This window comes from Mustela lutreola, chromosome 3, assembly GCF_030435805.1.
Source record: "Mustela lutreola isolate mMusLut2 chromosome 3, mMusLut2.pri, whole genome shotgun sequence".
Lineage (NCBI taxonomy): Eukaryota > Metazoa > Chordata > Mammalia > Carnivora > Mustelidae > Mustela > Mustela lutreola.
Window position 1 is genome coordinate 188033636 of NC_081292.1, and position 17991 is coordinate 188051626.

Here is a 17991-nt window from a genome sequence, read left to right on the forward strand (position 1 = left end):
AATTGTTAGCTTAAAGAGTACTAATTAACATTTTAAGGCCCTCAATAACCTTCCGTTAAACTGCTTTACAAGAGGGTTTGTGCCATTTCCATTGCCACCTATAATGTATTCAAGGGATGCTTTCTATTTTAAAAAAATGCATATATCCAAAAACAGTTAATGATGAGTAGTTGTGAGGAGGCAGGTGATACTCTTATATTATCTCAAGAGACCATAGGGAGGGACAGTAGCTACCAAAAAGCAAATTTACACATGTTTGAATGCCTCTAATAGGAATCAAATGCTCCTTTCTTTTTCCTGTTTTTTTTTTGTTGTTGTTGTTGTTTTTTTTTTTTTTTTAAATTTATTGGCCAGGCTTATTTCAAGACTTCTGAGTAGCACAAAAGTATTTAACCTAGTACTCTTCTTAAAAAAAAAAAAAAAAAAAAAAATCCCTATATCTCTGAACCTTAAGAAGAGAAGACAATGCTATCAGCTCTTTAGCATTAAAGAATAGAAACTTTGTGCTGGGAATCGCAAGTGGGTAATTTAATTCTTTTGGAATGTTTGTGTCTGTTTTTTTTTTTTTTTTTAGTTTCAAAAGGAATCTGTGGTTTAAGAATGAATATGTAGAAGTTTTGTTTGAGTGATTTTCATTTACAATGAGATAAACATTTGGTGAAAAGAAATGTGATTTTCTGAAACACAGCTGACGCACTTTATTCCCCACAGGTAGGTAAAGATTAACGTAACAAAGGACAGTAATTTTTTTTAAGTCTCACATAAAATTGAAGTATCTAAAACTTGTTTCTTCTTGAAGTACCAGAAAATCTATTTACTGTAATGAAAATAGTGTTCTGTCTCCTTCCCCAGCACCATTCTTAGAGCTTTGACATTTGAATTCACAAGTTAGCTTTTATTTTTAACAGTTATTGAAAATAGACATTTTAAAATGCCAACAACTCAGAAGCAATTCCCCTTTTCCTAACAGTTGGCTAGTGGCCATATAGTCACATGGTTTTTGCCTTCCTCTGACCTAGTGTGGTTTGAAAATGTTGTATATTGGGCAAAAGGAATTCTGTAATTTTAAATGGGTGAGGCCACTAAGTGAGCTGATCTACGATATGCATGTATATAGGTGTATATTTGTGTGGGTGCGTGGACATAGATACCGTCATTAGAGAAGCTGATTTGTTGCTTAGCATCTGAAGGAAGATGTAAAAGCAAAAAGCTTACCCTGTGAGCTTGTTGAGAATTCAGATGTAAATTATTTCACCTGACAGAAGTTCATAAAAATATAGATGGTATAGAGCAAAAAATCAGTCAAGAAAAAAATTGAATTAAATTAAGCTCCAGGGGTAGCACATTCCATTGCATTAGGATTGACAAGGGGGTTTTCCTGTGGTTTAATAAAGTGCTCTCCAGGTGTCTGTGACCTCCAGGATGTTCTTGCACAATGACTGCAGAGCAGGCACGGGAGTGTGGCAGTCCTTCATATTTGCATTAATGCCGAGACTCTTAGGAGTTAATGAGAGGGAAATGTTAGACAGAATTTCAAGGTCATTCTCATATGTTTATGGCAGTATTTATGTACAAGGTTATTTATTTAGCACGGGATTATATCTTAACAACCACAAGAGTACAGATGACCCTGATTGATTTTTTTTTCACTTCTCAGGTTTCCATTAGCCTTCCTTTTTATTTGTATCACGTCAGCAGCTCCATGAATACAGCATCTTTTCCTCCCACCGTTTTATTTTCTTTTACACTGGAAGTAAATGGGAACACATATTTTGTTTTTCCCTTTTTGAGTTTCCATTAGGTGACAAACCTTGGATAATGAGGATATAAATGAACAAATACTATAATTGTCCTTAAAGAATTTTCCGATATACGGATGTATGAATATGTCTCATGTTGGAGAGTTTCATTCCATTAAATATATAACCGGCTGAGTTTTCTCAGACTTCAACATGTAGTGAGGTATTCATTTGGTTTTTTCTCTTTTAATTTTCTGATGGAATAAATCACATCAATCAATTTCCTAATAGTGAAAAATTCCTACATTCCCAGGAAAATCTCACTTAGTCATGATGCCTGATTTTATTAATACACCACTGCGTTCAAGTTGCTGATGGAGCAGGTATTCAGAAATTTTCATTAGTGGCCATAAGTGAAATGAATCTACAGCTTCCCTTTCTGCAGTATTCTAAAATTAAATTTAGGCGACAAAGTTTGTAAACTTAAGTGTGGACCTGCTTTCAGGATGTTTCTGTGTTGTAGGATGGAATTCGTCTAGATCCAGGATCTTTTTTCATGCTAAATTAAGCCTTTTTAGACTCTAATGATATCTTCTGAAGAACCCTAAGATCTCATTGAAATACAGTTTTTCATGCTTTGGATTGACAGACATTGACCCCAAATTTGAAATCATTGAGACCTTTTATTTATTGGAGAACAGTTTGACTTTATTCTGTAAGTTGACTATTTCCATGAATTGGGCTCATCAGTCCCCAAGAGGAACTGGCATAAAACCAAAGAGGAACCCTGACTTATGTGCACTAGCAGACCTGGAAAAGAATGTTATGGCAGCACTGTTGGTGATATCAAGAACTGGAAACAATCCAAATACTCGTTAATTGGGTGAATGAAGAGGTAAATTGTAGTTCATTAAATTTTATTATATAAAAATGAAAATGAATTAATGCACAGAAAATTTATGCATCCATCTTAGGAACATTAGGTTGAGTCCTAAAGCAAGTACCAGAAGATTCCATTTTTTCAAAAGTTCCCAAGACAAACAAAATTAAACAATACTAGGTAAACCTAAGTAATAAATCTATAAGTAAAATAAAAGCACAGAATTCAGAATGGCAGCTATATCTGTATAAGAGGAGTGACAAGAAGAGATAAAGGAATAGCGTGTAAATAAATTTAAGTAATTGGTAGTAGTCTTAATCTTGGTTTAGGTAATGGTGCTTATGAGTGTTCACTTTATTGATTAAAAACAAGTAAAATAATAAAATTAAATGAGAAGTCCATGCCTGAGAGTGATGTTTTATGAACCAAGTGTGGAGATCAATCCAGTGCTATGCACCCAAGATTGAGTATGTATATGCTTATAGGAATGTGAGTATCTGTGTATGTGTCTTATTTCTTCTTCTGCTTCCATATAAGTCCCTTCATTTTAATCTTTTTCTTTTTCTTTTTCAGTGATGTCTCCTTAAATGCCTTTCAGTCTTTCTTTGGCTACTTGCATCAGAATATGTGGGAAACTTCCACACCTGTCTAGATCAGCTCATGAAACCTCTTGGAAAGAGAAAGATGGTGGGTTTTTGTTTTTGTTTTTGTTTTTTTTCTGGTGGGTTGTCTAGCCACACACATAGTTGAAGCATATTGGAAGATACCTTTTATTCTTAAAGGCAAGCAGGGCTCAGACAGCTCTCCTCCATGGTTATCAGGTTAACAGGAATTGCAGTATCTATGGATAAAAAGGCATGACCCCTCCGGTGCATCAAGGTGACCCATATTGCTCAAAAGAATGACTTCCCAAGTCATTTGTGCAGTCTGTTCTATACCAGAGCCCCAAAGGAAAAGCCAGCTTTGTACAGTACATCTTTAGGTGACTATGTAGCATAAATAAAAATAAATTTATTTATTTGACAGAGAGAGACACAGTGAGAGAGGGAACACAAGCAGGGGTGAGTGGGAGAGGGAGAAGCAGGCTTCCTGAGGAGCAGGGAGCCCGGTGCGATGCTCGATCCCAGGAGCCTGGGATCATGACCAGAGCCAAAGCCAGATGCTTAATGACTGAGCCACCCAGGTGCCACAACTATGCAGCATTATAAGGAAGCTCTAATGTTTTTAGGGTTGGTGTAAGTCCATGGTTCTAAAATTCAGCTGAGTGATAGAATCACCTGGAGATGTTTAAAAAATTCCTGATACACAGCCTTAACTTATGCTGAATAGAAGCAGAATTTCTGGGAATGGAACTTATGCATGAATGTCTTCTAGATTTCCTCAAATGATTCTAATGCTGAGCCTACATTGATACCATAGCTTTAAGTGTAAGAGTAGGAGATTTAAAAATATCATCAAATCTCTCTATCTCCCCTCCCCCAAACTACATTTTTTTTTTTTTTTTTAACTTCTGGGCAGAGAATGATTCTATGATCATGGATATACTGGAGAGAAAAAAGGGGAAAGAAAGGAAATGGTCAAAATTGATACAGAACAGTAAAATGATTTCTTGCTAGAATAAGATTTTTATTAAACAATTGAAACCATCTTGCTGTCAGTACACTGCCAATCCTGTAGTTAATTTCTGGCTGGAAGAATTTTAGTTCTCAGTGTGGTGCTTCCACATAGTTTCCTATTGGTTTCTTTCATCTGATTACCTTATCAGCAACAATTACCACTTGGGTAACTCAGGGAATCTGATCAAGATGAGTAATGGGAAAGTAAGTTCATACAAGGCTTCCTGTCTTTTTTCATTATTTTTATTTTTTTTCTCTTTAGTACCCCAGATCTGTTAGAGTTTGACTCTAATGATGAGACAGAGGCTTGGAAGCTAGAGTTTACTTCTCTTTAATCATAAAAAAGGTAAAATAGTTCTGTTTGAGGACAAAATTTAAGCAATAGGCCATTCACTGAATTATATTAATACCAGCTACCATTTAATGATGCTGGCTGTGCTTCAGACAGTCTGCTTAGCAAGTTATCAATGTTGTCTCATAATTTTTTGTACAACTCTGTGAGGCCAATACTGTTCTCTCCATTAGTAAAGATAGGGCACTGGTGCTTAAGAAGGTTACGCAACTTGATCAAAATCAAACAGCTGGTAGTGAAGAGGCTATGCAAGATTTGGATTCAGGTTATCTTAACCTTATTCCCTTGCTTAAAATACTTAAACACTTCATTCACTCCTTTTAGAATCTTCAAGTGGGAAAGGGACCTTAACGATTTCCTCATCTGTTGTAGTGCATAACTACTCTGTCTCCCAGCTCTTCTGGAACCCACTAAGTGATGAGAACCTCACTTCATCCCGAGGGAGCTTCTTCCATTTTTAGAATGTTCTACAGAGAATTACAGGTATTCACTACTATACTGATGTGGGTAGGACCTGGTTCTACTCACAGATGTCTTACATAATCGTTATGCTTTCTTGTAGAGAGGAGGTATAGTAGCTAAGTCTCATGAATAAAATCAGGATAATAGTCACAATAATGCATCTGAAAGTAAAATGTTGGTGAGGGTTAAATGAGGTGATATTTGTAAAATTCCTGGTACTTATAAACTTATGTATTACTTCTAATATATATGTTGTAAACTTATAAGACATATTAGGTTTATTCAGTTGAAGCTCAAGTATTCCTTTAGCATTTTGGGGATTTCCCTCATCACCTCTTTCTGAAACCACAAAAATAAAATTTGAGCAAAGTGATAACTGACTCTAAATAATGAACCTATTTCAAGCCCGGCTTCCATTTCTGTCTTATCTTTAACCTTTGTCCTCATTTGAGCTCTAATATATACAATCAATTCTATCTTATTTATCGTCCATGTTTGGTGTAGTCCTTTCAGATTAACAGCTTGTTTGGATGGCCCACCAGTACTGGTCCAACGGTTGACAAATTTTGATTTGCGTTTGTTAGCTCTAAATTCTGTAATCCGAAGCCAAGTGTTTCCAGGATCTGAGGCCCTAATGGTGTACTCTGACCTCACTACCCTGGGTACCTGGCCTTTCAAATGTTTGAGGATAGTCACTGTATTCCTTCTCCGGACTAAATAATCCATCAATGAGTTCTTATATAGTCTCGTCCTCAACCAAACACTAGTATTTGAAGAATGCAGTCTCTCAATTTTCCTTTTCTTTGCTACTACTAAAAATAAGATGCATTGGTTATATATTTTTGTGATTCAGGGAGTTAACTCAAACTAGCTTATAAGTTAAAAAATAGGGAAACTTAACTGAGGGAGAGGACAGATCACAAAAAGAATAGGAACCAAGGCATCTCCAAGAACATCAGCAGTAGAAAATTAAAACATTTTATACAGAGTTTGGGTTCCCAACCATTTATTGACCCATTTCATTGTGATATAAATCTCAAAACTTTCTTTAGAATTTTGAATATTGTTTCATTATTTTTGCATTTTGCATGATAAACAAATAGCTTTAAGGAAGACTTTTTGTTGTTCTTTTGGTTTTCAGTTCTATATATGAGTCTTAGCCACTGTGAAGAAATTTCAAAAACTCAGTCATTTTAGTAAGTGACACCTGCACTGATTTATACAGGCATTCATTCATTCTTTCAACATTTATTTATTTAAATTACCTGTTTTGTGCTAGGTTCTGTTCTAGGTGTTGGACTTACAGACAAACCTTACCTTTTCATTTTTCTATGTTCATATCCAAGAATCCATTATCAAATCCTGTTCAGTCCACTGTCAAAACTTTTTCAAATGTATCTATTTCTTTTTTTTAAAAGATTTTATTTATTTGAGAGAGAGGATGAGAGAGAGAGAGCGCACAAGCAGGGAAAGGTTGAAGTAGGCTCCCTGCTCAGCAGGTGTCTCAGTCCCATGACCCTAAACCATAGACATATCCTAACCAAAGACAGATGCTTAACCAGTCAAGCCACCCGGGCACCCCTCAAATATATTTACTTCTGTCCATCTCCACTGCCACCCACCATAGTCTAAGTCACTCAGTATATTTGCTTATAGTATTATGAAAGTGAATTCTTCCCTGGAATGCAACAGGAGCTTCATCCTTGCCACCCAATAGCCATTTCTACACAGAAGTCATAACACTCATTGAAAATATAAATAAATTGATTCCACTGCTTCATGGTTCCAACTATATTTAAAATAAAACTCAAATTTTGTGTTTTTGAGGGGCAACAAGGGTCTCTCGTTGCCTAACTCTCTTTTATTTTTTTTTAAGATTTTATTTATTTACTTGAGAGAGAGACAGTGAGAGAGAGCATGAACGAGGAAAAGGTCAGAGAGAGAAGCAGACTCCCCATGGAGATGGGAGTCCGATGCGGGATTCGATCCTGGGACTCCAGGATCATGACCTGAGCCGAAGGCAGTCGTCCAACCAACTGAGCCACCCAGGTGTCCCATCGTTGCCTAACTCTCTTAAGTGCAATTTTCCTCTGAGTACCATGTTCTCACCATAATGGTGGTGGTGGTGTTGTGTTTGGGTTTTGGTTTTCCCTACCTTTTTTTCATTTCTTTTTCTCAATTTTCATCAATCTCATCTCCTCTAATCTTCAATATTCACTTTTTTAAAGGATGTTTTTACCTTACAACTTACACTACATCCTTATTGTATCTTATTCCTTTTCTTCCTGGCGATTGTAAGAGATTAAAATTATATATTTATTTCTATATTTATTATCTCACCAACTAAACTATAAAATCCTGGAGAGTAGAAATCTTCTCTGTTTTGTTTATTTTAGACCTAACATTTAGCCTAATACCTGAAATATAGTGGTCATTCTTTCTATATTTGCTGAGCAAATGAATGACTCATCTTAAGTATATTTACAAAAATATCAAATTTTCTACAATCATCTAAAAAGAGGTTGTATTTAAACATCCATGCTTCTTGTTTTTTTTTTTAATTAACATTTCAATCTTTATTTACATAAGATTTAGAAACTAGGAATATTAATATTAAATCACCCAAGACTGGGTGAAATTTTATTGAGAATACAGATAAAGGGAAACTGAGTTTTTAAAGTCAGTTTCTGAAATTTAGATGAAAAGAATATTGAGCACTAGTGAAAAAAATGATAAATTTACATGTCAATATAGGTTCTATGCTCACAGATTCATTTCCTATGAAACATAACAGAGGCAAGCTTGGGGAATTACAAAGGGAGGAAAAATCCTAATCAAATAGAAACTGTTGTTCAAACAGAATATTAGCTAAAATTATCCAATCGGTTGCTTGAGCCAAATTTTTTTCTTTAAGCTGTTCATGCCAGAACACAGCCTCTCAGAGCATTAAGAATCCATATTACATTCCAAGTGTTTGCCCAACAGATGGGGGGATTTGAAAGATATATTCCATGGAAATGGGATGAGAATAAAGAAGGTTACCAGTTAGTCACCAGCATTAACACAATTTACTCATAATGGGGCTCTATTTTTCAGTTTAAACATTATTAGCTATATCCCAGAGCATGTTTGGCTGTTATATGAATCAACCTAAAATACAGTAAGTTCAAATTGCTGGGTCTTTGATTCAGGATTGAGGATTATGCTGTGGAATGCAACATTATATGCAGAAATTCTGAAAATAAGAGTATAAAAAGTCAAAAAGTATACCCTCCTGGAATGAGTCAGTCACTAAGCTTTGTTTTCATATTTCTCCAATGACTTCAGATGATCAGAGGTTCTCGTGGGTGATAAGTGACACAGTTTTAGGTCTTTAAGACAAAATCATTGTTTGTCATTATAAAACACAGTAGCAGTTTCCCCTGCAACACATCTCCCCCAAGGCTGGGCCAAGTTCCTTCCAGGTTTGGGAGGACTCCCCCAACATGGTGGGCACCAGCTGCTCCAGGACAACGGGTGCTCACTTTAAATGGGGTGGGGAACCCCATTCCTGCCCAGCTGCTTGGCTTCTAATCTCTTGCATTCCCGTTCCATGACCAAGTAGAACTTTTTCCAGAAATGAAAGTTGAGTTTCAGTATCATTCACCATATTAATAAACCCTATTAATAAATCAGCATCTTATTTAATGGGAAGAGACTGACAGCATTTCCACTAAAACTGAGGCAAGGATGCCTGGTCTCCATTTTTGCTTTCCACTGCCACAGAGGTATTATGTTGCCTCCGGTCCCCAACCCCCAGAACCTGCAGCCCCCCTAGTCTCCACCTAGCCCTGGGATGGCACCAGGATGCCCAGGCCACCCAAGACCCCAGCCCATGTGTCCCCATCAGCTGCCAGAGGCCCCCACCTGTCACTGTGTCTGTGCCCCATGCTTCCTGTTTTTAATTAACAGTCCATCATGAATGTACTGTAATATGCAGTTGACCTTTGAACAACATGAGTTTGAAATGTGCACATCAATTTACATGTGGATTTTTTTACATGTACTGTAAATGCATTTTCTCTTCTTCATGATACACTTAATGATATTTTCTTTGCTCTGGTTTACTTTATTGTATTTTTATGTCATATATATATATATATATATATATATATATATATATATATATCACATACAAAATATATGTTAAGCAACTGTGTTATTGCTCCTGGTCAGCAGTAGGCTATTAATAGTTAAGATTTTGGGGAATCAAAAATTGTAGAACGATTTTCAAATGTATGGGGGTTAAGTGTCCCTAACCCCCAGGTCAGTTGTGTAGTTGAGAATAACTATAACTTTAAAAGTGTAAAATGGTCAACCTACCATGAAAAAGGAGTGATGAACTGACTATTGGAAGACCCATGGACATGGTATTGGACACCTACTTAAAGTGATAAGGCTCACTTGGTAATTCTTGAACTTCTCAGTCATTATGGAGGCATAGAGGACCTAACTCCCTTTCTTTTTTCCATCCACAAAAGTTTTTCAGTTGATTTGCTTGAATTCCCAGTCATATAATTATGTCTTCTAAAATAATTTTGCTTTCTTTCCAATGTTTGTAATGCTCCATTGCCACACCCATAATTTCTGACTTATGAGAGAGTATGGATTTTCTTGAGCAACTAGATTCACAGTCTCTAGAGATTCTATGATAAAACCAATTCCTTTAGGACATACTTGGGAATCAGTTTTTCAACTACTTAAATGGATCTTTTTTTTTTTTTTTAATAAAATCACGTTTACCAAGTTTCTAGTCTTTATATAGTATGTGTTGACTGGCATAATCTAAAACAAATGGAAAAGCAAAATTTCTGTTTAGTATTTATGGTTTATTTGGATACAATCTGTTATTTTCAACTGGTCCTTTTGAGTTTCATTGGACTTTTGTATTTGTCAATTTGTTTAAGAACACAAAGATGATTTCCTGTTGAAAGGAGAGAAGTAACAAAGAAGTCCAATTTGTGAAATTCCAAGGTAAAATCTTTTTAATTCTAGAAAAAAATGAAAGTAAATGTAAACAGATATACAATAAATGACATATACTTCTTAAAATTTGAGGTCAATAAAATTTCTTCTGAATAAGCACAGGAATAGAGGTATTTAAGGAAGATTGTCAATTTTTAAGAATGTTCAAACACACACACACACACACACACGCACACACACACAAGCACTCACACAATTTGGCGCCCAAGTGTCATTTTTCCTGATGCAGGTGTGGCTGAAGTGATTGTCAACAACACAGGCTTCCATTACTGCTTAACTAAATGGGCAATCTTTTCAGGTCTCTGTTATTGGCAGGACTTTTCTTTCCCTGAAGGAAACATTTGCTTGAGATGATTAACTCTGTGTTTAAAATACTGTTTTCCATTGAAATCTAAGTGCCACTGTATGTCCCTAGCAGTTCAAGGTTTTGTCATTTTAGACCTGGCTTCATACTTCTACTTATCTGGCATTTCTCTCATAAAGCAATGAACTTTGTCTTCATATTTATCTTTTCTTTAGACTCTACAAACTTTAAGGACAGTGACCATGTTACTTTCATCCTTGCATCCTTTCTAAGGCTTACCATGAGGTGTTATTTGCAAAATAAGCACAACAGCATTTTTTATTTGATTTTTTTCTGTGCATATCTTGTCTCTGGAGCTAGTTTCATGACAGCAAGGGCAATGACTTACGTCTGTTAAAATTTTGTCTAAAGCTCCCTTTCACCTTTACAAAGTGGTTCCTGTAAGACAAGATGGGCTTCCATTATGTATGGTTATTTCCCATTAAAAATCCTATGCTGACGGGGCACCTGGGTGGCTCAGTGGGTTAAGCCTCTGCCTTCGGCTCAGGTTATGATCTCAGGGTCCTGGGATCGAGCCCTGCATTGGGCTCTCTACTCAGCAGGGAGCCTGCTTCCTCCTCTCTCTGCCTGCCTCTCTGCCTGCTTATGATCTCTGTCTGTCAAATAAATAAATAAAATCTTAAAAAAAAAAAATCCTATGCTGAAGGTTACTTAACCTCAAGCCTTGCTACAGAAACTTACTTCCTCTATTTACTCTTGCCATAGATCCTGACCCACTGCCTTCTGCTCTTGTTCCTTGGCCTGATGTGCTCAGTTTTCTTTTCTTTTTTTTTACTTTCCAACCACAGTCCACTTGACCGAGTATTTATCTTTCTCAGCCCAAGCTAGCTTGAATTGTCATGCCTGAGCTGGAACACTCTGGCACCATTACCGTGGCTTTCTCAGTCCTCACTCCTTGTCAGGGCTTTCCAGGCTGAGAGCTAATTAGTCTGACTCAGCCCCTGAGTCAACCACCCCGTATGTGCTGACTGCCACAAAGTCAATATCCTTGCTTCACTCTACTAAGTAAATGGAGCTCCCAGTGCTCTCTGCAGCTCTCTGTCCCCAACCCTTCCTCACACTGGTTTTTGTGACACGTTCCAGCAGTTGTTGAAATCGCCAGCACCTAACATAATGCTATGTACTTAGAAGGCATCCAATAGATTTTAGATAAAAAGAGCAAATGTTTATTGTAATGGAGTGGAGGCTGATAGGGAACTCTCCTTCAACTCCTACCACCAAACTCTGAATAATTTTTGTCATTCACCTGTGCTTTTTTGGGTGATAATTGTATTTTTTTTCCATTTTTGGTAGAAACTTAGTTCTGAACTCCCCAAGCACACATTTATAAATAATGGACATTATAAATGTTTAGAAGAATACATGGCAGAGTTGGAACCATCAGACCATTTTTTTTAAGCTATACAACTTTTTTGAGGGGGTGGGGAGTTTGCAAAAAACCCTATAGTTACCCATAATTTTTTCAGCCAATTCTGCCCTCATAACTTCCATGGAAACACACTCTTGATAAATGAAGAAACATACTGTGAGTGGAGTGCAGCTAGTGGGGCTGGTCTGACCACTCCAGGTCACAAAGAAACAGACTACTTGCTCTAGAGTCTCTGACAGAGCACCTGCTGATTTCAAACTCAACATCCAGTATCATGTGGTACACACATCCAGAGAGTTTTAAAATTTACTGTGTGATGACCTCAAAGTTGGAGTTTGCTGAACTGGCAGGAGTTGGGATTGGTATTTAAAAAGTGATACATTTGGGTGCCTGGGTGGCTCAGTGGGTTAAGCCGCTGCCTTCAGCTCAGGTCATGATCTCAGGGTCCTGGGATCGAGTCCCGCATCGGACTCTCTGCTCGGCAGGGAGCCTGCTTCCCTCTCTCTCTCTCTGCCTGCCTCTCTGCCTACTTGTGATTTCTCTCTGTCAGATAAATAAATAAAATCTTTAAAAAAAAAAAAAAAAAAAAAAAAAAGTGATACATTTGAGTCCCAGAAATTTGATGGAAAAAAAAAAAAATCAGACCCAGAGATCTAAGGGCACATAAGCATAGAAGTCCTTTCTCCTTGGGGTGGGAATAGTAGGGAGGAAAAACCAATGGTAGAGGGAAAATTCAGAAGTAAAAATTGAAGGGATAGTATTTAGTATTTAGTATTTAGTTTACTTTGAGTTAACTACCCCACAATAGTCTGTTGATACATTTCCCCAAGAGTTATTGTGTCTGCTTGGTCTGGGTCAGCAATTCGGGAAGCTATGTTTCCTTTTATGAAAAAAAATGAAAAAAAAAAGTGTTTTGCATCATGAAGGTGAATGTTAGTGGTTTATGCAGGGTTTGAAGTCATTCTAGGTGCAGGTAGTGGGACAGTGGGGCAGCCTGTGGTTAGATGAGACTGTGTCCCTGTGAAGGACCTGGTCCAGTAATTGTTTTTTTTAAATTTTGGTGTGGAGTTTGTTATTCTGTAACATCACCCTTTTCTTTTGTTCTTTTTTCTTTTAAATTTCGGCACATTATTATAGATTCTTTTAGATCACCTGTGCATCCCCTTCTCTAGAATCTACCTTTCTTTAGGCTTGAACAGGGTAGGGAATGGTGAACTGCTTCTATCCCCGGGCTCTCCTTCTACCTGGCTTTCTTCTCCTGTACCATGTGTTCTAGCTTCTCAGCTGTTCTTGCAAGCGAGAAATTACCTGAAGCGTACAGACTTCCAGCACTTCCTGCAAGGTTTTGCTGGCACTCAGAACAGTTTTCTGTCAGGTCAGGGTCTCTGTAGAGTGTAGGCTTAGGCATGGGCTTGGTGGGGTCCTCACTCTTCTTGCTTTATTTTTACGAACAAGTCATAGCATATATAATCCCCTGCCATGTAACTCCAGCCAGAAATGTGAATGGACGGACAGTTGGTTGGCGAGACTGATGGTATCACAGTGAGTTTCATGGTTCTCATTTCCTCTTCTCACAGCTACCTGTTTAGTTCCTGCAAATTATGCATGCAACAGAGGTGAGCCACTTCAAGGACATGTGGCAGTCCCCAAGGGCACCCCCCCAAAAGTGTTTTTTTCTCCAAGAAACTTTCTTGCAAACCTGGGTTCCAGCACCTCCGAGGAGGTTCTGGTTTTCCTCCCTGAGCTCCTGCTTCATGTGCTGCTTCCTGGCTCTCCTATGTGTTTGTGAGTTGGTTAACTGGAATCCAGGTAACCTGAGACACCGTTTTCTCCTTCCAAACAAACTCCCTTGGGTGGAGTTCTAAGTCCAGTGCTAAATTTAATGCACTGAACATTAGCTTAATACTCTAGCAAATAAAATGTTCAAGGAATATTTGTTTTATATAAGTCCTATTTTCTTAACTTGATTTTCTTCCTGATTTGTCATTTTCTTGGGAAGATTTTTTTTCCTTTTAGACAATCTATTGGTTTTTCATGCTCAGTTTATCTACTGAGACCCCACTAAGTTTAAGGGATGTTATTTCTTTTGGTTTGGTCCTGTTTATGGCTGTTACAGGGATTTGCCAGAGGGTTTTCAGTTGCTTTCGTTTTCTCTACCTAAGATTCACTTTCTATCTTTATCTAAAGTGAAATCATTCTTCATGTGTACTAGAGAAGTTCTTCCTACGTACAGAGAGAACACCTAATTTGATTTGGAGGATTCCTTAGGAAATGTGTCCATTGGTTTATTGGGAACCTGCCAAATTCAGTCAATGCTAATCACACATTGTAATTATAAAGAGGTTTGTTAAAGTTTTTCATTTTAAGGAATTTATAATCTAGGGACAATAACTTATTCAAGTATCTGTAATACAAAGTATATTAAACACTTCAGTTTATTTTTCTAGAATTTATTTCATTTATTTTTTCTATTCATGTCTCTTGAAGACAATGTTGCTCTTAAAAAAAATCTTCCTTTTCAATTCTTAGAGGAATAGTATGTGGAAGTTAATTTACATTAGTAATAGTCTCTAAATTAACTACTATTAATGATTTTATTTGCATTTAGTTTTTAATTTGCTTTAATAGACATCACTGTTTTTCAGAATTATCAGTCATTGGTGTATTCTAAAATTTATACTATGATATATAATGGCTATATACTAATAGGGAAAAACTTGGGATTTGAAAACCAGCTCTTTTGACTTACAGTTAGATTTTCCCACTTTACCATGGATGTTTTCAACACCACATCATGCCCTAAAGTAGTAGTCCTACCGCCTTTGCTAATGTGATGCCATTTATGGAGGATTTTTCTTCTCAAAAACAGCAGGGGCGCCTGGGTGGCTCAGTTGGTTAAGCATCTGATTCTTGGTTTGAACTCAGGTCTTGATCTCAGGGTCATGGGAAAGGGCTGTGCACTGAAGGTGGAATCTGCTTGGGATTCTCGGTCTCCTTCTCTCTGTACCTCTCCCCCATGCCCCACCTGTACTATCTAAATAAATAAATAAATAAATAAATAAATAAGATATTTAAAAAATACATATGTGAATATACACTCAGAATTTTGCATACATTTCAGGTGTGTTTTTAGACACTCTAAAACCCATGCATGAACTCTGTCAGAAGCTTTGCTATAAATTCATGTAATTGGGATCCTGAGAGGACAAGGTGGAGCCTGGCATTAGAGAGTCCACTGGATATTATCGGAATCCCAGTTCTTCCACAGAAGTGCCAAAGAAATGAGGCCAAGGGATCAGAAGTGGGATCAATTTGAGATTTGTAAGACAGGAAAGAAAGGAATAATCAAAAGCCACAGTAGAATTATTTGTAAAGAGATGTGACATGTGATAAATCCTAGAGATGACAAAGAATAAGAATAGATTGTTTATGAGAAGACAGATTTTCAAAGCAGTTTTTACTCTGTCAGTAAATCAGTATCCAATGTCGATATTAGTAGTACAGCACTGAATGAAATGAAAAGAGAAGGTGCTTTTTTTTGTTTTGTTTTTTTTTTAATCACAAAAGCAGGCATTTAAAGCCTTTCGAATCAGTGAATCAATGAAATCTTTCAGAAGAGACAGAGATGATTAGCGGAGCAGTAATAAAATTTCACTCTTATCAAAGCTTGCCTTTGTTTAACATTTAATGTTCATTATGTATTACTATTTGAAGGATCATTGGATTTATTTAAGACATAAATACCACTAATTCAAAACTTATTCCACTATTGTCTCCATAGATAGTGAGGACCCATGGATTTCATCACTGCATATCCCAATTTCAAAGATTAATCACCACCGCAAAAAAAGATCCACAACTTATCAGTAGCTTTTAAAATATCACTTGTAAGTCTTAGCTTCCATTGTCACAATGTCTGTATCAACAATGCAATGTTCTTCACTAGAATAGTAGAATTCTCATGTTTTAAACTGTTCACAATTTAATTATTTATTTGGAAGCTTGAGGTGAATTTGAAGTGTGAAAATTTACAGAATTTTATCAAATGCTCCTGATTTTAACCAAAGTATATGCAGATCTTCTATATAGAAATGACACTTAAACCAAGTTTTATAGGTTGTCATGACAACATGAGTAGTATTCCTTGAGGAAAGATTTGAGCTTGATCATATTTGCAGTTGTCCTGGCAACATGACAGTCTGACTTCATGAATGAGATGTCACTTACTTCACCAGTTAAACTGGTTTTAAGTTGATTGGACTTCTGGTTAAGATGAGTGGACTTCTATATATATAGAATCATATATATAGAATCATATATATATATAGATATATATATATAGATTCATATATATATAGAATCATATATATATATGTATATGTATATATACATATATATATTTCAGAAAAATGATCACTGTTTTAAAAATAGACACAAAAGAAATAGCATTTCAGAGTCTGAGAAGAGAGACAGATACATATCAAAGTAGGAAAAGAGATGTGAGAACGAGGTTGGGAAATGGAAGACAAGGAATGAGAGAAGGCAAAAAGGAAAAAAAGCAAATAAAGTAATATGGACAAGGAGGTTGGCATTAGTAAGTCAAAGAATTTCACTGTATCATTGCTGGGTGGGAAAGGTTGAACATGGGAACAGAGGAGAGAGTTGCTATGGAAACACTGGGGCACCTTGATTGAACAAACAGGAGTGCCCTATTGTGTTGTAACTAAGTTGTTGTTATTGTCATTATTATCAGGAACATCAGATGGAGGATCATTCTAGAAGCACACCAGAAGCATTTACAGGTATCTGACAAAGGAGTTTTGAAGGAAACAGCTTCAAGCTAAATGGATTTGGTACAACAGAAAGAACTCTTTATACAATATCACTTTCAGACATGGACAACTACAAATAAATCTTACATCAATCATAGCAGCTGTGAATATAAATTTTAACTGTTTTTAAAATGGTTTTTTTTTTAAATTTTTAATCTTAATAGTACGGCTCCCAAACTACTTAGACATCCAGACTGAAATATAAATTGAGTGATTTTACTTTCTTCTGTGAGTAATTTTATATTACTGAAGAACTAGGAGAAGTTTGACCAAATGAGACAAAAGTAAATGACACGGTGTAGATTTCTGGTGTGTGGGGGTGTGTGTGTGTGCGCGCGCGCATGTGTGGGTAAAACTATTCTCTTCACATGTCTTTATGTATATTATGCCATACTTTTAATTTTAATTTTTTTTTAAGATTTTATTTATATGAGAGAGAGGGAGCAAGAGAGAGAATGAGCAGGGGGAAGGAGAGAGGGAGAGGAATCAGCAGGCTCCCTGCTGAGCAGGGGACTCCATCCTAGGACCCCAGAATCCTGAACTGAGCCACAAGACACCCCATGCCATAGCTTTAAATCAGGACTTCTTAACCCTGGTTCCATGGCGCAGAGGTTTTTAGGTTCAATGAAACCCTTGAAATCAAATGCATGTGTACATGTATATGAGTAGTGCATTTTCTGGGGTGATGAACCAGAATTTTACTGGGCAAATAGTGACCTTCAGAACATCACCCACTAATGAAAAGTTGTGGGTAGGTGCATAAAATCATGAATAGAAAGAAAAAGAAAGATGGCTAGGATTTTCCACTGTGTGAAAGTCAGGCATGGGTAGGAACTCTTAGTTCTTGACAATACCAGCTACCCTGAACCTATCGATGTGCCATTGAGCCATCTGTGGAACTGCCAAAGACAGAGAGACTAATAGAGAAGATGGCTCATAGTACTTTTTATTTTATATATATATATATATATATATATATATATATATATATATATGATTTTATTTATTTATTTGACAGAGATCACAAGTAGGCAGAGAGGCAGGCAGAGAGAGGAAGGGAAGTAGGCTTCCCGCCAAGCAGAGAGCCTGATGCTGGGCTTGATCCCAGGACCTTGGGATCATGACCTGAGCCGAAGGCAGAGGCTTTAACCCACTGAGCCACCCAGGTGCCCCTCATAGTACTTTTTAAAGAAATAAGTTACTAAAGCATAGTGAAAGTCATCACCAGTAAACAAAACAAAGATCTTTCCTCCCTGGAGTTTATATTCCGGCAGGAAGGAAGAGAGCTACAGATAAAAGTGTTAGATGTGGTAATATTTAAGTCTTAAAAGAATTTTCAGTGTTCCCAGTGC

At 36.8% G+C, this 17991-nt stretch overlaps 1 pseudogene; it reads right to left on the minus strand.

Annotated features, from left to right (window-relative positions):
* Positions 1-12770: 12770 nt before the first annotated feature.
* LOC131827967 ((E2-independent) E3 ubiquitin-conjugating enzyme FATS-like) lies at positions 12771-13547 on the minus strand (annotated as a pseudogene).
* Between the last annotated feature and the right edge of the window lie 4444 nt (positions 13548-17991).